The sequence below is a fragment of the Coregonus clupeaformis genome, chromosome 10 (genome assembly GCF_020615455.1).
Source record: "Coregonus clupeaformis isolate EN_2021a chromosome 10, ASM2061545v1, whole genome shotgun sequence".
NCBI classification, from domain to species: Eukaryota; Metazoa; Chordata; class Actinopteri; order Salmoniformes; family Salmonidae; genus Coregonus; species Coregonus clupeaformis.
Window position 1 is genome coordinate 12564900 of NC_059201.1, and position 22900 is coordinate 12587799.

The window sequence follows — 22900 nt, forward strand, 5'->3', positions numbered from 1 at the left end:
TTATGATTTTACCACTTGTTAACTATGAAATTTGAACCACTGTCAATTCTATGGCCTTTGAATGGCATCTGTGGTAAAGCAAAAGGATAGAGCTTTTTTAACAGCATGGTTACATTCGCATTGTCTTATACGACGATGGAGTCGCTCAACACAGCAACTGCAGTATTTTGACCTGTCCTCCCTTGCCTTGGACACTGGCCGAATGAATGTCATAAGCTAGCAAGTTAGCTAACGTTAGCTAGTTATGCTTTGTAGTTAGCTAGTTATACGTCCAATAATGACCACCGGCTAAGAATCAACATGTTTATAAAAAAACGAAATAAGTGAGATAGTAAGCTCCCTTCATTTGCCATACAACTTACTTAATTCACGTTTGTTACCTGGCTATTTCTGCATTTTGTTTCGCTTGTCAGCTAATATTTTCAATAAAAAAACTGTCTTAGCTTAGCTGTCTAATTGGCTAACTAGCTAGTTGCCTTGCTGCCCAGCTGGATTAGTAAACATAGCTATCTGCCTCCTTCATAGGGAAGAGAAGTTGATCAATTTACCATAGCAAATCTCCTTAAATAATGTTATTTTAAATAATTGTGCTTTTAACGCGACCCTGTCTGACATTTTCCAAAATAATCAAAGAAGACCGCCCCACATCAAGTGAATAATTTCAGACAACCTCACTCACCGGCATTCACTGCACCCAAACTGACATCCACTGCTGCTCATTCAGTCTCACTCTCCTTCAGAAAGGAATGAAACACAGCAATAGAACAAACCAACGACTCCACCTGCGCAACTATGGGGGTCACACTGCCACATCAAAACTCTTCGTTCAATCTGTGGTTGCGTATTCACATACACATGTTATTTGTTTGTTTGTTTGAGTTAAAATGTAGAAAGCGTAAGTGATTACGTACATACAAGTACATTGATGAAGGAAAAACATTGTCTACTACTGGAGAGAAATGTTGTACCCCTATAAACGAATGGAATCGCGCAAACTTCCTCGCGCTCAGCTGACAGACAAAGCTTAGTTCCGCCAGCACAGCAGCACTAACTTCAAAGGCAGTAAAGTCACAGAGTTTCTAAACCCAGAGGCACAACATTGCGAGACTTCCGGGAACGCTTTCGAAACAGACCAAGCAGACCAGGCTGGGGTTTGAGACGTCAATGACAGAAGTGAAAGATTCTTCATTAGCTGTTCATTTTCTCGAAATCTAAAGGCACAATCTAGATTTGAGCCAATGTCTGCCGAGGGGTTTGTGTTGATTGTATGTTAAATGGCGTCCCTTGAGAAGGCAAGAACAAGATGTATGTCAGGAGAAATGCAGTATTATCATAAGGAGACCTATACTTGGAATACGGAGGAGGAATGGAGGGAAAAACAGAGGCAGAGGTCTAAGAGAGAGGGAAGAGGGTGAACTTGAGTCGGTTAGAAATGGCGGGAAAAAGGGAGATGGTTTGTTAAAGAAGAATGGTAGAAAGTGTAAGCAGAGTGAGCAGAAGACAGGAGGAGAAATGGAAGTGAATGATGGAGAAGTATCAGAGGTGGTAGGTGTGGTGAAGTTCTCGGAGCCCGAGGCTTGCACCGAGGATCAGGATAAAATTGAGTCTGTGACAGTAGGAGTGAAGTTTTTGGAAAAAAATTGACCCTTGCCTTTTGACTGATCCATTTGTGGTTTCAGGATGGGTGAAAACAGAGTTGTGTGCTGTGGAATCGGTGAGGGTAACCAGAAGTGGTCTTGTGATAATTGTTTGTGTTTCTGCTGGTCAGAGGGAGCAGGCGCTCCGCGTTAAACGAATGGGGGCAAGAGATGTGAATTGTTTTGTTAAAAAAAAAAGGGTGCCATTGAAAGGAGTGATTACTGGGGTAGCAGAAAATGTGAAAGTTGACCAACTGAAGGGGAAGATTCCCGGTGTTTGTGATGCTCGTCGTTTGGTGCGACGCAGACAGGGGGGCGTGAGTGGTGAAACAGAAAAGTCGTTTTCTGTTCTTTTGAGTTTTGATGTTGAGTCTTTGCCGGACAAAGTGATGTTAGGATATATAAGTTATCCTGTACAAGCTTTTGTGCTTAATACATTACGTTGTTACAGCTGTCAAGCTTATGGGCATGTGTCAGTAGTGTGTAGGAGGGAGGTTCCTAGGTGTGAGAAGTGTGCAGAAGGACATGAGACAAATGAATGTGTAGCATTGGGGAAAGTAGTGGTATGTGTTAATTGTAGGGGTGCCCATGGGGCTGGGGATCAGAAATGTCCCATGCGAGAGAGGCAGGTTGAGGTTTCCAGGGTTAGAGTAGTGCAGACGTTGTCATATGCTGAGGCAGTGAAGAAAGTAGAGGAAGATGGGTCAAGGGGGAGGGATCCTGAGAGGAGTGGTGAGAGTAGTAGATCTGTACCAGTACAGAGGGATAAACCAACAAGTGATATATGTTTCAGTAAGATTGGATTTTTAGCATTTATAGCAATGATTAACAACTGTACTGCAGGGATGAAACTTAAGTCGCAGAAAATGGAGGTTGTGGTGGCAGCTGCAGAGAGGTATTTGGGTGTGCGAGACTTGATGTCAGAAGAGTTACAGGGTGTGTTAAGTGGTGGTGTTCCATTCTTTCAGGCTGTTGGCCTGAGGTAGGAATAAATAGATTTAAATAGTGGAGTAGGGTGTTTATTTTATTTTATTTTGAGTCTAGTGTTAGATTGTAGGGTATTTGTTTATTAAAAAGATTCTAGCAAAGTATAAGGGGGTTATACTCCAGTCTAGTAGGTGGCGCTAATGCAACATTTATTGGCTGCCAACCGTTATTAAACCTCATCGAAGAAGAAGAGCCAATGTCTTAAGTAGTTGAGCATTTTATTACTACAACTTTGTGAAAGTGACAGTGGTTCAGCACACAAGATATTTAATCACTAGCCCAACACCATCAGCTTCGCAAAAGGCAGTCTACAGTGTAAGCATCCTATTCTACAGTGGTTTTCAACTTTTTTGAGTTATTGTACCCCAATCACATTTTCTGTACCCCTGAAGTACTCAATAATAAGTTGAACCACTGCCATAGTACACCCCTGCTTATTGACTTAGAATGTAAACACAACACATTGATAAATAAAACATAACATTTTTAAATGAAACAATTTTTCTTGTAAACATGGAGATCATAGCTACGCTTCTGAAAGTGCAGTGGCTTTCAAAAGTAAGCTGTATCAGACAGAGGAGCACAGAGATGAGCTAATCAGGTAATTGCACACCAAAAACAAAAAGGGAGGACAGACTGCGGGCTACCTGCAGGAGTGTTACTAAACCGTTAGAGGAAAGAAACCTCCTGAATGAAAAGCAAAATATAAATGATGATTTGTACTCCGGTAAGACATGGTGGTGATCATTAACAATGTTATTGAAATAACACAGCTAAAATGCATAGGCATAAGAGAAGTGTTTCACAACATAGCCAATTGTTTGTTCTTTTAGATTTCCTCATGGATTTGTTTACGAGACCTGAACATCAGTACTTCAGAGAACAAATCCACTTCGCCTTGACCCTGCACCTGTACAGTCCCAAATAATATTATTTTCTCAGTGAGAAACTACCCTTACCTAACCCCAGGACTTTAATGTGGTACTGTTGATGCTCAATACAAGGTCTTCATTAACTGGTGTCAGTGCAGGAAAGCCACCCAATCCCAAATCAACCCCTGCCCCCTATACACTTGTAAAGATCATGAGAGGCACATATGAATTCTGTGCCAGGGACACTCGACCATCGACTACTGTACATTCTCTACGGGAATGGTCTCTTCTCCAAATGGTTCGCAGGTGTCCAACTTGGTGTTCATCATATTCATAAGAATGAGAGAGGGACAGGGTCAAATAATATCATTAATATCCATAATGGCTATAAAGGGCACAAACACTTCACATCCCTATGGTCACATTGGTTTTCATAGAGGTTTTTTTGGGGGGGGGAAGGGGGCACAACATTCTTCTGATAATATAAGCTGCCATCGCAGCATAAATACAGACCTGGCTCAGCAGCACAATCGGCTGAGCTTGGGCCAGGCACGACTTGAAGTCATCAGGCCAAGGTGTCCTCTGCGGTGATCCTAAGGGCTCAGGCCCTCCGGCAGGGGAGACACAGAAAGGGGGGGCATACACATGTCCATAGATAATAAAAAAGAATATTAAATGCAATCCAGATTGTCTCTCAGATACAAGTGTACAGTGGGGTAGAGGCTAGGCATTGATTTAGGATTGGGTATACAATTATCTGGCAATGACGGCATAAGTCACTTTCCCATCCTCAAACTCTTCATGGCGATAACTTAATGCATAAGCCTTTCATTAACTTTTAGGTGGCTGCAAACAATTGACGACAAGCCAGGGATCAACCAATCAGTCACCGAGGCTCTTAAGACCAAAGCCATCTCAGATCCCGAACAATATACCAGGTGAGAGATGTGATTATCCCTAATCAATCATGAATTCCTAATCTATCATCACAGCCACTTTGGAGGGGTGGTGGGTAGGAATTCCTTTCAAAATCAGCCTAGACACAAACCAATATCGTACATGGTTTTCTATAATCATGACCACATTCATGCAGGTGCTGTCTGATGCTGGATGGGATGAGCATACGTCAGAACGTCCTGTATAACTCGACATCAGATGACAATGTGGGCCTTGTTGACATGGCAGACAACAAGGGCAGTAAGAGGGAAGCCCGGCAAAGCCTTGGTGTTTATGATAGTGGGCCTTCAAGGCTATTGGAAGGCCCCAGTGCCCTACTTCGTCACCCGGACACTTACTGGGGAGGTCCAAAAAACACTAACAGAGCACATCATTGCTACCCGCAATGACAATATAAATGTGGAGACGCTGACCATGGATGGGCATGCATTGAAACACAACAATGTGTGATCTTTTTGGCTGCCAGTTCGACCTTAAGACCCAAGAGACCACCGTAACGTCCTTTACACCATCTGGGGTTGACAAGCCAACACGTTTTTTTTTAGATGCATGCCACATGCTCAAGCTTGTTAGGAACTCACTGCGCTGATATAAATGCCTCAAAAGCGAGAATGGGGTGATCACATTGTCGACCTCCATGAGCTGCAGGAGAAATCTGGATTGCACGCAGCAAACAAGCTCTCAAGGAGGCATGTCTCCCTGGCAGCAGGAAACCTTAGCCGCTCTGTTGCTCAGGCCCTGAAAATGCTGTACATGTGTGGGGAACACAAGTTTCAAGATTGCATGCCTACAGTCAGGTTCTGTGAGGTAATAATTTCGTATTCATATATCTTACCTCACACATTGATCTCAGGAAATTACATCTGAAATGCAAACCAAGCTATTTCTTGTTATTTTACAGACATAGACAATCTGTTTGACGTCTTCAACACAAGGAGCTCCAGAGGCCTCGGCTCAAAGGCTGCCATCAACACTGACAATCTGCACCAAACTGTTACATTCCTGACAGAAGCAAGGAGGTACCTGCTCAACTTAAAACGTGGGGACAAGCCTCTAAACGCCAGGAAAAGCATGTGTCCATTGATGCCTCCTCAAGGCACCTACTGAAGACCTGTTATCAGATCGGGTTAGAAAAAAAATAAAAAATAATGTTATTTCTTTCTGAATTAAGTGCAGACCCATACCACCTATAAGAATCAAACCTACTTTTGTATTTCACCTTGAACTAAACATTTACAATTCATTATAATTCAAACCTTTTTCTCCCAGACACACTGCAGTCACCGGATGGGTGATCAACATAGATTCCCTCATCAGGCTCCTCCCTGCTCTCCTGCAAGAACAGAAGTATGTCCTCACATATAAATTCAGCCAAGACCATCTGGAGCTGTCCTTCAATGCAGTGAGGGGAGCCACTAAGTTTTGAACTACCTTGCCTTGTCTCACCCTACAGTGTACAACACCAATGAGTGTATACATATACATTTTCTGTCTTTATAGGAGGCTGGAAAAACAACCCGAACATAGGGCAGTTCCAGACTGCATTCCACCGCCTTCTCACAAGGTGTGGGGTGAAGGGCAATGTGGTCGGCCAGGACTCCACCGACTTCGTCCATGTGGCCTCCGATAGAGTAATAACACCAGCCACTGAGGACGGGGAGGTGGAGTCCCCCTTCACCAACGAGCCTGGCCTGGTCACTGTCGCCACCACCACAGACACTAAGATGAACGCGCTAATAGGAAATGCAGTGGTGTACATTGCGGGCTTCGTTGTCTGCAAGGCCATGCTCTCCCTCAGCTGCAACGAGTGCAGGGAGAGCCTGGCTCCCACTTATGCATGACAACAGCTACTACCTCCTCCACCTGAGGAACTGAGGGGTGTTAATGATCCCATCCGAGGCTCTTCGACAGCACACAGAAGTCCTGATGATAGGGAAGAAATGTCCCATCCGGCTCCTACAAAGCACAGTTGTAGCAAAGAAAGGGAGCAGGGACATCTCATCTACATTTACGTCATTTAGCAGACACTCTTATCCAGAGCGACTTACAGGAGCAATTAGGGTTAAGTGCCTTGCTCAATGGCACATCAGCAGATGTTTCACCTAGTCAGCTCGGGGATTCAAACCAGCGACCTTTTGATTACTGGCCCAACGCTTTACTGCCCCCATCATCTTTATGTTAAAGCAACACAAATTGGCATTGAAAACCACCATTACGCACTAATCATCACCGACATCTACTCCAAACTCAGGCAGTACCACATCGCCAAATTACATAACAACAAAATCCACAAAACTAACATCAGATACAAACTAAACAAGACCATAATCTTTCAGGCCAGTAGACGAGGCCAAGTCATAGCCAGTCACTAGTTGGCTCCTTGTGGAGCCTTCTCCCCTGGGCCATAATGAATGCATTTGTATTTATTGTCTTTTATGTATTAGCTACTGATTTTGTTAACATCTTTGGCGCCTATAATGTTACATAATCTGCATTTGGCTTCATTTTAAATGTGTACCTACAGGTTACCTAGCAGCTAAGGTCTTGTGTCTTTTAGTAATTAACGTTAATTTCCAACCTACAATTTTCCCAAGGACAAACTCACTGCACCACATAATGTTAGCCTACTTCAAAACTGTTCTCAATATCGAGCAAGTTAGCTAGCTAGGTAACGTTAGCTACACCATTGAATTTTAAGTCTGATTTAACATTACTTTAATACCCAGGCATTATTGAAGGTAATGTGATCAGTAACATTAGCTAGAAAGCTCTAGCTAGCTAACAGTAACTGTATAAGGCACTCAACACATAGACAGTTAGCTAGCTAGCAAGCTTGCTAGGTAGGTAGCAAACAACCTAACCCAAGCTAATCTTATCTACAATGCCTTCAGAAAGTATTCATGCCCCTTGACTTTTTCCACATTTTGTTGCCTTAATTCAAAATTGATTTTTTTTCTCTCTGTCACGATCGTCTAATGAGGGAGACCAAGGCGCAGCGTTGCGAGTGAACATATTCTATTTATTAAATGCTCACACGAACAAAACAATAAACAACGAATGCGTGACGTCTATGGTACAACACGAACACACACGAACAAAATCCCACAACCCGAAAGAAAAACAGACAGATTAAATATGGCTCCCAATCAGAGACAACCAGCCGACAGCTGACACTCGTTGCCTCTGATTGGGAGTCACACCGCAAACATAGAAAATAGACAACCTAGAACACCCACCAAAGAAACAGAAAACATAGAATGAACACACCCTGGCTCAACATAATGAGTCCCCGAGCCAGGGTGTGACAGTACCCCTAAAGGCGCGGACTGCGACCGCGCCTAAATACGAGCAAAAACAGGGGAGGGCTGGGTGGGCATTCCTCCTCGCGGCGGCTCCGGCTCGGGCTTGATCCCCACTTCCTCTCCAACCCCCCAAAGTACCCCTGGTCCTGTCTAGCCCCGCTGGCCGGAGCCGGACTGACGACACGCGCCCCCTGGCTTGGTGCGTGGAACAGGAACGGACCGGACCGGGCTGACGATACACACCCCTGGCTTGGTGCGTGGAGCAGGAATGGACCGGAATGGGCTGGCGACGCGCACCACAGACTTGGTGCGGAGAGCAGGAACGGGCCGGACAGGGCTGGCGAAACGCACCACAGACTTGGTGCGGGGAGCAGGAACAGGCCGGGCCGGGCTGGCGACGCGCACCACAGGTTTGGTGCGGGGAGCAGGAACAGGCCGGGCCGGGCTGGCGACGCGCACCACAGACTTGGTGCGGAGAGCAGGAACGGGCCGGACTGGACTGGCGACGCGCACCACAGGTTTGGTGCGGGGAGCAGGAACAGGCCGGGCCGGGCTGGCGACGCGCACCACAGACTTGGTGCGGAGAGCAGGAACGGACCGGACCGGGCTGGCGACGCGCACCACAGGTTTGGTGCAGGGAGCAGGAACAGGCCGGGCCGGGCTGGCGACGCGCACCATAGGCTCGGTGCGGGAAGCAGGAACAGGCCGGGCCGGGCTGACGACACGCACCACAGGCTCGATGCGAGGAACAGGAACAGGCCGGACCGTACTGGGGACACACACCACTGGCCCTACGCAGGGATCAGGAACGGGCCGGACCGGACTGGTAACACACCCCAGTACCTCTCGCCGTGCCTCCACACTTTCCCTCTCCTCTGTGACCAGTGGCCCCCTTAACCTGGCGGCCTCCTCTTCACACCCGCTGGACCGCTCCCTCGCGGCCTCCTGCTGCCCCGTCGTCCACGTCGTGAGCCCCCCCCTAAAAATTTTCTGGGGGTCTCTCCTCCAAGTGGGCCAGGCCTCCATCGTTCTCGCCCACCTCTCGCTCCTCTGTCTCCAACCCTCGTCACTCAGCTCCTCAATGGGCTTGACCCAGTCGAAGCTCTTGATCCATTGCTCCATAGACCAGCCTCTCTTCTCTTCACTTAGCGGGGCCCAGCCGAAACTCCTACTCCACTGATCCCAGGTCCTTCCTCTCTCCTTCTCACGCTGCTTGGTCTGGTACTGGTGGGATTTTCTGTCACGATCGTCAGGGAGAGACCAATGCGCAGCGTTGAAGGTGAACAAATTTATATTTATTTAATGATCACACGATCAAAACAACAAATGAAAACGTGACGTCTACGGTTTAAACACAAACCACACACGAACAAAATCCCACAACCCGAAAGAAAAACAGACAGATTAAATATGGCTCCCAATCAGAGACAACCAGCCGACAGCTGACACTCGTTGCCTCTGATTGGGAGTCACACCGGCAAACATAGAAAATAGACAACCTAGAACACCCACCAAAGAAACAGAAAACATAGAATGAACACACCCTGGCTCAACATAATGAGTCCCCGAGCCAGGGTGTGACAGTCTCTCACTTATTTACACACAATACCCCATAATGCCAAAGTGAAAACATGTTTTTTGACATTTCTGCACATTTATTGAAAATAAAATACAGAAATATCTCATTTAACATACAGTTGAAGTAGGAAGTTTACATACACTTAGGTTGGAGTCATTAAAACTCGTTATTCAACCACTCCACAAATTTCTTGTTAACAAACTATAGTTTTGGCAAGTCGGTTAGGACATCTACTTTGTGCATGACACAAGTAATTTTTCCAACAATTGTTTACAGATTATTTCACTTATAATTCACAATTCCAGTGGGTCAGAAGTTTACATACGCTAAGTTGACTGTGCCTTTAAACAGCTTGGAAAATTCCAGAAAATGATGTCATGGCTTTAGAAGCTTCTGATAGGCCAATTGACATCATTTGAGTCAATTGGAGTTGTACCTGTGGATGTATTTCAAGGCCTACCTTCAAACTCAGTGCCTCTTTGCTTGACATCATGGGAAAATCAAAAGAAATCAGCCAAGACCTCAGAAAAAAAATTGTAGACCTCCACAAGACTGGTTCATCCTTCGGAGCAATTTCCAAACGCCTGAAGGTACCACGTTCATCTGTACAAACAATAGTACGCAAGTATAAACACCATGGGACCACGCAGCCATCATACCGCTCAGGAAAGAGACGTGTTTTGTCTCCTAGAGATGAATGTACTTTGGTGCAAAAAGTGCTAATCAATCCCAGAACAACAGCAAAGGACCTTGTGAAGATGCTGGAGGAAACAGGTACAAAAGTATCTATATCTACAGTAAAACGAGTCCTATATCGACATAACCTGAAAGGCCGCTCAGCAAGGAAGAAGCCACTGCTCCAAAACCGCCATAAAAAAGCCAGAATACGGTTTGCAACTGCACATGTGGACAAAGATCATACTTTTTGGAAAAATGTCCTCTGGTCTGATGAAACAAAAATAGAACTGTTTGCCCATAATGACCATTGATATGTTTGGAGGGAAAAGGGGGATGCTTGCAAGCCGAAGAACACCATCCCAACCGTGAAGCACGGGGGTGGCAGCATCATGCTGTGGGGGTGCTTTGCTGCAGGAGGGACTGGTGCACTTCACAAAATAGATGGCATCATGAGGAAGGAAAATTATGTGGATATATTGAAGCAACATCTCAAGACATCAATCAGGAAGTTAAAGCTTGGTCGCAAATGGGTCTTCCAAATGGACAATGACCCCAAGCATACTTCCAAAGTTGTGGCAAAATGGCTTAAGGACAACAAAGTTAAGGGATTGGCGTGGCCATCACAAAGCCCTGACCTCAATCCTATAGAAAATGTGTTGGCAGAACTGAAAAAGTGTGTGTGAGCAAGGAGGTCTACAAACCTGACTCAGTTACACCAGCTCTGTCAGGAGGAATGGGCCAAAATTCACCCAACTTATTGTGGGAAACCTGTGGAAGGCTACCCAAAATGTTTGACCCAAGTTAAACACTTTAAAGGCAATGCTACCAAATACTAATTGAGTGTATGTAAACTTCTGACCCACTGGGAATGTGATGAAATAAATAAAAGCTGAAATAAATCATTCTCTCTACTATTACTCTGACATTTCACATTCTTAAAATAAAGTGGTGATCCTAACTAGCCTAAGACAGGGACATTTCTACTAGGATTAAATGTCAGGAATTGTGAAAAACCGAGTTTAAATGTATTTGGCTAAGGTGTATGTAAACTTCCGACTTCAACTTTAAGTATTCACACCCGAGTCAATACTTTGTTGAAGCACCTTTGGCAGCGATTACAGATGTGAGTCTTTCTGGTTAAGTCTAAGAGCTTTGCACACCTGGGTTGTACAATATTTGCACATTATTATTTTTTAAACTCTTCAACCTCTGTCAAGTTGGTTGTAGCTCATTGCTAGGCAGCCATTTCCAAGTCTTACCATAGATTTTCAAGTCGATTTAAGTCCAAACTGCACCTAGGCCACTCAGGAACATTCAATGTCGCCTTGGTAAACAACTCCAGTGTATATTTGGCCTTGTGTTTTCGGTTATTGTCCTGCTGAAAGGTGAATTTGTCTCCCAGTGTCTGTTAGAAAGCAGACTGAACCAGGCTTTCCTCTAAGATTTAGCATGTGCTTAGCTCTATTCAGTTTTTGTAATCCTAAAAAACTCCCTAGTCCTTGCCGATGACAAGCATACCCATAACATGATGCAGCCACCACCATGCTTGAAAATATGAAGAGTGGTACTTGTGTTGTGTTGGATTTTCCCCAAACATAACGCTTTGCATTCAGGACAAAAAGTTAATTTCTTTGCCACATGTTTAGCATTTTTACTTCAGTGCCTTATGCAAGCAGGATCCATGTTTTGGAATATTTTTATTCTGTACAGTCTTCCGTCTTTTCACTATATCAATTAGGTTAGTATTGTGGAGTAACTACAATGTTGTTGATCCATCCTCAGTTTTCTCCTATCACAGCCATTAAACTCTGTAACTGTTTTAAACCACTGTTAAGCACATTTTTACTCCTGACCTTATGAAGGCTTGCCACAACAAAGGGCTTGAATACTCATTGACTCAAGACATTCCAGCTTTTCATTTTGTATTAATTTGTCAAAAAAATAATCTAAAAACAGAATTCCACTTTGACATTATGGGGCATTGTGTGTAGGCCATGCGTATATTTTATGTTGTAAGCAATAAATAATTGACAATCATTGACAAATTAGTATTTTTCCACCTAAGTTATTTATGTTGACCTACTAATGCAATTAGTCACACACATTATGCTACTAAACTAAGCAGTGGTACTTTCAGGATTTTAGTGTGCTTTTTTCTTCTGCCCACCCTGCTCTAAACCCTTTGAGCTAGAGACACCAAATTAACATTACAGACTGCTTCAGACTACATTACCTGAGACAATCTTTTTGATACCATTTCTACTTTTTAAACCACAGCAAGATATGCTTACAATTCAATGTTTTCCAATGGTCATAGACTCCTCCAACACCTTCTATGCTAGATTCACCAAACCTTTACCCCTCCCACAGTGTGTGTGTGTGTGTGTGTGTGTGTGTGTGTGTGTGTGTGTGTGTGTGTGTGTGTGTGTGTGTGTGTGTGGTGGTGGCTAATCTTCCTGACAGCTACTCAAAGGTGAGATTGCAAGTGTTCATAAATGCGTGCATAACAAACCGCTTTCGAAACAGATTCTTGGTTGCTTGGGTTTTTTGCACATTTATTAGCAGCAAAGATGTGTGTGTGTACTTACAGTGAGGGAAAAAAGTATTTGATCCCCTGCTGATTTTGTACGTTTGCCCACTGACAAAGAAATGATCAGTCTATAATTTTAACGGTAGGTTTATTTGAACTGTGAGAGACAGAATAACAACAAAAAAATCCAGAAAAACGCATGTCAAAAATGTTATAAATTGATTTGAATTTTAATTAGGGAAATAAGTATTTGACCCCCTCTCAATCAGAAAGATTTCTGGCTCACAGGTGTCTTTTATACAGGTGACGAGCTGAGATTAGGAGCACTCCTAATCTCAGCTTGTTACCTGTATAATAGACACCTGTCCACAGAAGCAATCAATCAATAAATCAGATTCCAAACTCTCCACCATGGCCAAGACCAAAGAGCTCTCCAAGGATGTCAGGGACAAGATTGTAGACCTACACAAGGCTGGAATAGGCTACAAGACCATCGCCAAGCAGCTTGGTGAGAAGGTGACAACAGTTGGTGCGATTATTCGCAAATGGAAGAAACAAAAGAACTGTCAATCTCCCTCGGCCTGGGGCTCCATGCAAGATCTCACCCATATACAGGCTTGTCTGAAGTTTGCCAATGAACATCTGAATGATTCAGAGGAGAACTGGGTGAAAGTGTTGTGGTCAGATGAGACCAAAATCGAGCTCTTTGGCATCAACTCAACTCGCCGTGTTTGGAGGAGGAGGAATGCTGCCTATGACCCCAAGAACACCATCCCCACCGTCAAACATGGAGGTGGAAACATTATGCTTTGGGGGTGTTTTTCTGCTAAGGGGACAGGACAACTTCACCGCATCAAAGGGACGATGGACAGGGCCATGTACCGTCAAATCTTGGGTGAGAACCTCCTTCCCTCAGCCAGGGCATTGAAAATGGGTCGTGGATGGGTATTTCAGCATGACAATGACCCAAAAAACACAGCCAAGGCAACAAAGAAGTGGCTCAAGAAGAAGCACATTAAGGTCCTGGAGTGGCCTATCCAGTCTCCAGACCTTAATCCCATTGAACATCTGTGGAGGGAGCTGAAGGTTCGAGTTGCCAAACGTCAGCCTCGAAACCTTAATGACTTGGAGAAGATCTGCAAAGAGGAGTGAGACAAAATCCCTCCTGAGATGTGTGCAAAATGGTGGCCAACTACAAGAAATGTCTAACCTCTGTGATTGCCAACAAGGGTTTTGCCACCAAGTACTAAGTCTTGTTTTGCAGAGGGGTCAAATACTTATTTCCCTCATTAAAAATGTTAATCAATGTATAACATTTTTGACATGCGTTTTTCTGGATTTTTTTGTTGTTACTCTGTCTCTCACTGTTCAAATAAACCTACAATTAAAATGATAGACTGATCATGTCTTTGTCAGTGGGCAAACGTACAAAATCCGAGTATGAGCATAATGAAAATCAAAAAATGTAATTCATTTTGTTGTTATTCGTTTTCCGTTATTCCATGTTCCAATTTTGACAAAACGAGTCAATTTCCAATGTTTGTTTTTCAAATTCAGAAACCAAAAACGTAAAACGAGACGTTTTCAATTTTTCCACGTCTCCTTTTGAATCAAATAACCAATGAATGGATGATACCACTGAGGTATAATAAGAACTGGAGACTGTGTTCAAGATGTCCGACAGTTGTTTTCAAGTTAATCTACTCACATTCGCACACTCCAATTCATGAACAGTCTATATCAGGGTTGCAGCCAGATTATACAACCAACATCACATTTACATTTACGTAATTTAGCAGACGCTCTTATCCAGAGCCACTTACAGTTAGTGAGTGCATACATTTTCATACTGGCCCCCCATGGGAAATGAACCCACAACCCTGGCGTTGCAAGCGCCTTGCTCTACCAACTGAGCTACAGGGGACTCACATGCGCACTAGCACTCAGTGTGCACAGTGAGCAAGCAGTGATGACGTCATTACTTCAAAATAATGGTAGATATTGGATGAATATAAAATGTTAATATCTTCGGCTGAGAGTGACGAAGTGATGAATTATCTTCAGCTGTGAGTGATGAATTATTAGGAATTTTCTAATCAGATTTTTCTATGTGGCAGTGTATGGACATTTTCTTTCTAGGCCATGTCAGTTAAACTGTGGAATGTTGTCCCACTGCTCTTCAATGGCTGTGCGAAGTTGCTGGATATTGGCGGGAACTGGAACACACTGTCGTACACGTCGATCCAGAGCATCCCAAACATGCTCAATGGTCTGTCTGGTGAGTATGCAGGCCATGGAAGAACTGGGACATTTTCAGCTTCCAGGAATTGGGTACAGATCCTAGTGACATGGGGCCGCGCATTATCATACTGAAACATAAGGTGATGGCAGCGGATGAATGGCACGACAATGGGCCTCAGGATCTCGTCACGGTATCTGTGCATTCGAATTGCCACCAATAAAATGCAATTGTGTTTGTTGTCCGTAGCTTATGCCTGCCCATACCATAACCCCACCGCCACCATGGGGTACTATGTTCACAACGTTGACATCAGCAAACCGCTCGCCCACACAATGTCTGCCATCTGCCCGGTACAGTTGAAACCGAGATTGATCCATGAAGAGCACACTTCTCCAGCGTGCCAGTGGCCATCCAAGGTGAGCATTTGTCCACTGAAGTCGGTTATGATGCCGAACTGCAGTCAGGTCAAGACCCTGGTGAGGACGACGAGCGCACAGATGAGCTTCCCTGAGACGGTTTCTGACAGTTTGTGTAGAAATTCTTTGGTTGTGCAAACCCACAGTTTCATCAGTTGTACGGATGGCTGGTCTCTGACAATCCCGCAGGTGAAGAAGACGGATGTGGAGATCCTGGCAGATGCAGGAATGCCCACATGAAGAAACTCCCCAAATTGCAGGCCGCAATCACACACTTATGAGGAGGTTAGTTTATATGGCCCGGGTTACCCTGGTGGGAGGACTTTGAACCGGGTTAAAAATGATTCTGTGCTTTCACATGCAAAAGTGAATGCTTATAATAAAAAAGCTTTATCCTTCCCAATTAAAACTAGTTTGAAACATTTTATGGAAAAGAGATATATATTTCTGGAAGATGCACCATGTTGCCTTGTTGACAACATGATTACTGTTTGATTAGAGGAAGGCGCTCCTCCCTCCCTGCTTTTGCCTGATGACGTGACGGGCCATTGCCCGGTTTAACCTGGGCCAGCGTAATAGAACTCTCTCGTTGTCGGCACGGCCACTACCCTTTAAATACTATCGTGGAAATCCTTACACAGGGACACTCGAAGTCAATCTTAAATGAATCATTATTTATTGTCAGCAAGCTGGAGAGGTCACAGTTAAACGTAGATGCATAAAGTACTGGTCTGAAGTGAGCTCTAATGGTGCAGTCCCGTTAATTTTCTTATATACTGCAGACAAGTCATATTTGCACGATTTAGCGTATTCATAATTAATTCATCATTAACGTTTGCTTCATTCATGTGACTTACCAATACAGGGTCATGCATGTGACAGACCAATCCCTCATGAGGCTCTCTAAGCTGAGACCTTGAAACTGAGATATCCCTTTCTCTAAACAAGGTGCTGGGCGTACTGCCAAATTGCAGATACTGATAGTGAGGATTCGTTCAATCAGTCACTTGCATGAACACAGAAATTGGTTTATAGAAAAGCACAAACAGAGAACACAGAAATGTATAAATAGAAAAGCACAAACATTTTCCATCACAATACATCACTCATTGCTTCAAGCCACACCCACCAAACAGGAGCAAATGTAACTCAAAGTCTGTTCAAGAACGTACAAGAAGATTTCGGGGAAAAGGTGTCGTTCAGTACAAACCGTTACGCTCTGTAGCAAACGTTCAAGCGATCTGAACACACCTCAGCACTAAACTGTAGGAGGTACAACCATGCAACCATAGAGAATGATAGAGGCCTCTAGTGGCCAGCAGGTCGTTTAGCATGGGCAGCGCCATAGAGGGCTTCCACCATTTTAATGTAGTCAACTGGGTGGGACTTCCAACTTCATTGGCTGATCCCTCCTGGTGACCCCGGCGGAGTCATGTCCAACCAGGTCATCAGGAGGGATCTGATGATCGTGAAAAATAAAATGTACTACTTCAAAATGGAGATTGCCTCAAAGGCGCTGCCCATGCTGTCACAGACGCTATAATAGCACAGATACAAAGCATCTATCTCTGTTGCTGCAACCTAAATTAGATTAATATGCCAAACAAATGTTTTAAATGTTAACCGTGCTATGTTGTTAGCTATATGATTGCATATAGAAAGAATTGTGATCTTGACTTATTTGAATACAGTACTGTACTTAGCTGGTTAGAAAGCTTTTTTGTTGATGATTTTTAACCTGGAAACTATCAAAGTTGATACTGCTGGGCTGCGTTCAGTACATAAAAACTTAATAGAATGTTAAATTGAACGGAAACGGTGCTCTACTGAACGACAAGTTGAAAAACAGGGTGGGGTTGGGTTATGGGTTCAAAATGCACCGCTTCCCTTTAAATACGTCACTCATTGCTTCAAGCCACACCCCAGCACACCCACAAAACGGGAGCAAACGTACCTCAAAGTCTGTTCAAGAACGTACAAGAACGTTTTGGGGAATCGTGGCGTTCAGTACAAGCCTTTCCACAACGTAACAAACGTTCATGCGAACTGAACGCACCCCTGGTAGAACGTCAGTGGGGAGGGGACAAGGATCTCAGTCAGTATCTGGATAACATGTGTGAAATGCTTGATAATGTATTTGATATCAACAGATAGGTATATTTTCTGGGTGAATTAAATATTGACTGGCTTTCATCAAGCTGCCCACTCAAGAAAAAACTTCAAACTGTAACCAGTGCCTGCAACCTGGTTCAGGTTATCAGTCAACCTACCAGGGTAGTTACAAACAGCACAGGAATGAAATCATCAACATGTATTGATCACATCTTTACTAATGCTGCAGAAATTAGCTTGAAAGCAGTTTCCAGATCCATCAGATGTAGTGATCACAATATAGTAGCCATATCTAGGAAAAACAAAGTTCAAAGGCTGGGCCTAATATAGTATATAAGAGGTCATACAATACGTTTTGTAGTGATTCCTATGTTCTTGATGTAAATCATATTTGTTGGTCCATGGTGTGTAATGAGGAGCAAACAGACGCTGCACTTGACACATTTATGAAATTGCTTATTCCAGTTACTAATAAGCATGCACCCATTAAGAAAATGGCTATAAAAACGGTTAAATCCCCATGGATCGATGAGGAATTGAAAAATGGTATGGTTGAGAGGGATGAGGGAAAAGGAATGGCAAATAAGTCTGGCTGCACAACCGATTGGCAAACCTATCGCAAATTGAGAAATCATGTGACTTAACTGAATAAAAATAAGAAGAAACTACACTATGAAACAAAGATAAATGACATAAAGAAGGATACTAAAAAGCTTTGGAGCACCTTAAATTAAATTTAGGGAAAAAGGCAAACTCAGCTCCATCATTTATTGAATCAGATGGGTTATTCATCACAAAACCAACTAATATTGCCAAGTACTTTAATGATTTTTTCATTGGCAAGATTAACAAATTTAGGCATGACATGCCAGCAACAAATGCTGACAATACACATCCAAGTATATCTGACCAAATTATGAAAGACAAGCATTGTAATTTTGAATTCCGTAAAGTCAGTGTGGAAGAGGTGAAAAAATATTGTTGTCTATCAACAATGACAAGCCACCGGGGTCTGACAACTTGGATGGAAAATTACTGAGGATAATAGAGTACGATATTGCCACTCCTATTTCCCATATTTTCAATTTAAGCCTACTAGTAAGTGTGTGCCCCCAGGCCTGGAGGGAAGCAAAAGTCATTCCGCTACCTAAGAATAGTAAAGCCCCCTTTACTGGCTCAAATAGCCGACCAAATCAACCTGTTACCAACCCTTAGTAAACTTTTGGAAAAAATTTGTGTTTGACCAGATACAATGCTATTTTACAGTAAACAAATTGACAACAGACTTTCAGCACGCTTATAGGGAAGGACATTCAACAAGCACAGCACTTACACAAATTACTGCTGGTTGGCTTGGAGAAATTGATGATAAAAAGATTGTGGGGTCTGTTTTGTTAGACTTTAGTGTGGCTTTTGACCTTATCGATCATAGTCTGCTGCTGGAAAAACCTATCACCCCCTACTATATTGTGGATAAAGAGTTACCTGTCTAACAGAACACAGAGGGTGTTCTTTAATGGAAGCCTCTCCAACATAATCCAGGTAGTATCAGGAATTCCCCAGGGCAGCTGTCTAGGCCTCTTACTTTTTCCAATCTTTACTAACGACATGCCACTGGCTTTGAGTAAATGCAGTGTGTCTATGTATGCGGATGACTCAACACTATACACGTCAGCTACTACAGCAACTGAAATTACTGCAACACTTAACAAAGAGCTGCAGTCAGTTTCAGAGTGGGTGGCAAGGAATAAGTTAGTCCTAAATATTTCAAAAACTAAAAGCATTGTATTTAGGACAAATCATTCACTAAACCCTAAACCTCAACTAAATCTTGTAATAAATCATGTGGAAATTGAGCAAGTTGAGGTGACTAATCTGCTTGGAGTAAACCTGGATTGTAAACTGTCATGGTCAAAACATATTGATACAACATTAGCTAAGATGGGGAGAAGTATGTCCATAATAAAGCGCTGCTCTACCTTCTTAACAGCACAATCAACAAGGCAGGTCCTACAGGCCCTAGTTTTGTCGCACCTGGACTACTGTTCAGTCGTGTGGTCAGGTGCCACAAAGGGGGACTTAGGAAAATTGCAATTGGCTCAGAACAGTGCAGCACGGCTGGCCCTTGGATGTACACAGAAAGCTAACGTTAATAATATGCATGTCAATCTCTCCTGGCTCAAAGTGGAGGAGAGATTGACTTCATCACAACTTGTATTTGTGAGAGGTATTGACATGTTGAAAGCACTGAGCTGTCTGTTTGAACTACTGGCGCACAACTTGGACACCCATGCATTCCCCACAAGACATGCCACCAGAGGTCTCTTCACAGTCCCCAAGTCCAGGACAGACTATGGGAGGCGCACAGTACTACATAGAGCCATGACAACATGGAACTCTATTCCACATCAAGTAACTGATGCTAGCAGTGAAATTATATTTAAAAAACAGATAGAAATACACCTTTTGGAACAGCAGGGACTGTGAAGCAACACAAACATAGGCACAGACACATGCATACAAACACATGATAACATACACACATTACACACACATACACATGGATTTTGTACTGAAGATATGTGGTAGTGATGGAGTAGGGGCCTGAGGGCACACAGTGTGTTGTAGAATCTGTGAATATATTGTAATGTTTTTAAAATTGTATAACTGCCTTAATTTTGCTGGACCCCAGGAAGAGTAGCTGCTGCCTTGGCAGCAGCTAATGGGGATCCCATAATAAATACAAATACAAATCTCCTTGGAGCGTCAATCAACATTTTTGTCAATCTCTGTAGGCCACTCTAATAATTCCATATAAATCAGAATATAGTTACTGACAATGGTGATCAGAATTCAAAACATTGACAAGAAGGAAGAATATACATTATATTATGCACATATACTGTACATAAATAAACTGTTGAAAAATGTCCCACCAGTAAGTGGTGATAGTATCATATAAAAACAGAGCCCTTTATACAAAATCGTCATACTGACACCCTGCCGACACCCTGCATCCATAATTCATGCATTCTAGGTGAGCTGATGTTTCAAATGTCAAATCAAATCAAAATGTTATTTGTCACATGCTTTGTAAACAACAGGTGTAGATTAACAGTGAAATGTTTACATACGGGTTCTTCCCAACAATGCAGAGATAAAAATAGAAAAAGAATAGAAAGATAATAACACATGGAATAAATACACAATGAGTAACAATAACTTGGCTATATACACAGGGTACCAGTATGTATTACTACTGATCTGGCTTGGGGAAAAAAGCTATAAAAAAAGCAGTTTAATTTAATGGTGAACGATTTTGGGATATTTTGAGCCATGTAACATTTAAAGTATAATGAACAAAAATATAAACGCAACATGTAAAGTGTTGGTCCCATGTTTCATGAGCTGAAATAAAAGATCCCAGAAATGTTCCATATGCACAAAAGGGTTTATTTATAACAAATTCTGTGCAGAAATGTGTTTACATCCCTGTTAGTGAGCATCTCTCCTTTGCCAAGATAATACATCCACCTGACAGGTGTGGCATATCAAGAAGCTGATTAAACAGCATGATCATTAAAACAAAAAAAATGGAGGGGATGGCTTCCGTTTTACGGGCTCCTAACCAATTGTGCTACGTTTCTTATGATTTAAAAGAGCTTCTGGATATCAGAACAGCTATTACTCACCTTGAACTGGACAAAGATTTTGGACAAGGCCCAAATCCCCATCATTCACATGAAGAAAAGAAGGAGATACCTGGGACGCAGGTTTGGGTGCCTTGTGAGAATTCGTCGGCAACCCGCCTCTACCATCCGTTCTATTGGCCAACGTGCAATCACTGGAGAATAAACTGGATGAGCTCCGTTCGAGACTATCCTACCAATGTAACATTAAAAACTGTATTCAGGAGTAAAAACAAACAAAATATAATTATTGACTGTGTCCATAAAATGTATATAGTATGTATAAGCATGAAGTAGAGGCCTAAGCATTGTTGTTCACTAGTTTACTCCAATTAGGGAAGGGATGGTGGGGTTGGAAAGTAATAAAGGGAAAAATATATATTTTTAAAGGATATGTATGTTTATATACAGTGGGGAAAAAAAGTATTTAGTCAGCCACCAATTGTGCAAGTTCTCCCACTTAAAAAGATGAGAGGCCTGTAATTTTCATCATAGGTACACGTCAACTATGACAGACAAAATGAGGAAAAAAAATCCAGAAAATCACATTGTAGGATCTTTTATGAATTTATTTGCAAATTATGGTGGAAAATAAGTATTTGGTCAATAACAAAAGTTTCTCAATACTTTGTTATATACCCTTTGTTGGCAATGACACAGGTCAAACTGTAACGATCCCGGCAGTCTGAGTCGGGTCCTGTCTGTGGACTAGTTGTTATGTTCGTGATCTCCAGTTTCCCGAGGGTTCTGGAACGCTCCGGGGAGCTCTCTTGATTTCCGCACCTGCATCCCATCAGCAATCTGCACACCTGGTCCTGATCATCACCCTTCTTAGGCTCTGGCCTAACATCCATTCCCTGCCGGATCGTTAGCCATGAACAGTAGGTTTACCAGAGTATCAGTCTTAGAGCCTAGCGTTAGTTTTGTTGTTTTTGCACCTTGTTGGTTTGTTGCTTACTTACCCCCGTTTTGTTCCATCTGCAGTCACCCGTCCGGAACCTTCATCCAACCTCTGCCTGGTGGTCGGCGGCTGCCGACCAGGATGGGATCAACCACTGCACCCCCAACAACTAATCAACGCCGCCCGCTCTGTTCCCTGGATTATTCAGCATCACTCTTGAACTTGTAAATAAACACTCACCTTCGTTTCAACTTACCTTGTCCTGGTCTGCTTCTGGGTTCTGGCTTAGCAACTCGTGACAGAACGATCCGGCCAGTAATGAACCCAGCGGACCTGGACTCTGTTCGCCATGCCATTACCCAGCAGGAGAAGATGTTGGGCCATCATAGCACGGTACTACAGGAGATCGCGTTGTCAGTTCGAACCTTTCTACCGGTCTGACGGAGGTCCAGAACCAACGCAAGTGTCCGGTGGAAGATCCACTACCGGTTTCACCCATCTCGCCTGCCGCTTCTGAAGCTGTGTCCTTCCGTGAGCCCAAGGTTCCGACACCGGATAAATATGAGGGGGAGCTGGGAAGATGCCGTTCCTTCCTTATGCAGTGTGGATTAGTGTTCGATCTACAGCCCTACTCTTATGCCACAGACAAGGCTAGGATAGCCTTTGTGATTGAGTTGCTGCGTGGTCGAGCGCTGGAGTGGGCTTCAGCCGTTTGGGAACGACAGGATCCCTGCATGGCTTCATACCAGGGGTTCACGGCCGAGATGAGGAAGCTCTTCGACCATTCCGTCCGAGGGAGGGACGCAGCTAGGCGCCTGTTTTCGCTTCGCCAAGGAACTGCGCAGCGTGGCCGACTTCGTGATCGAGTTCAAGACGTTGGCTGTGGAGAGTGGGTGGAATGAGGAGGCTCTGCAAGCGGCCTTTTACCAGGGTCTGTCGGAGCAGCTCAAGGATGAGTTGATCTCCTATCCGGAGTCTAGTGACCTGGACAGCTTGGT

General features: G+C 43.5%; 1 protein-coding gene across 2 annotated transcripts in view; it reads right to left on the minus strand.

Annotated features, from left to right (window-relative positions):
- Nucleotides 1-844, minus strand: part of LOC121574837 (E3 ubiquitin-protein ligase TRIM62-like) — a 37004-nt gene extending 36160 nt beyond the window's left edge. For both annotated transcript variants that reach the window (XM_041887457.2, XM_045223238.1), the window contains exon 1: nt 680-844. The gene's annotated coding sequence lies outside the window, so the exon portion shown is untranslated. The remainder of the gene's footprint in view (nt 1-679) is intronic.
- Nucleotides 845-22900: the final 22056 nt, after the last annotated feature.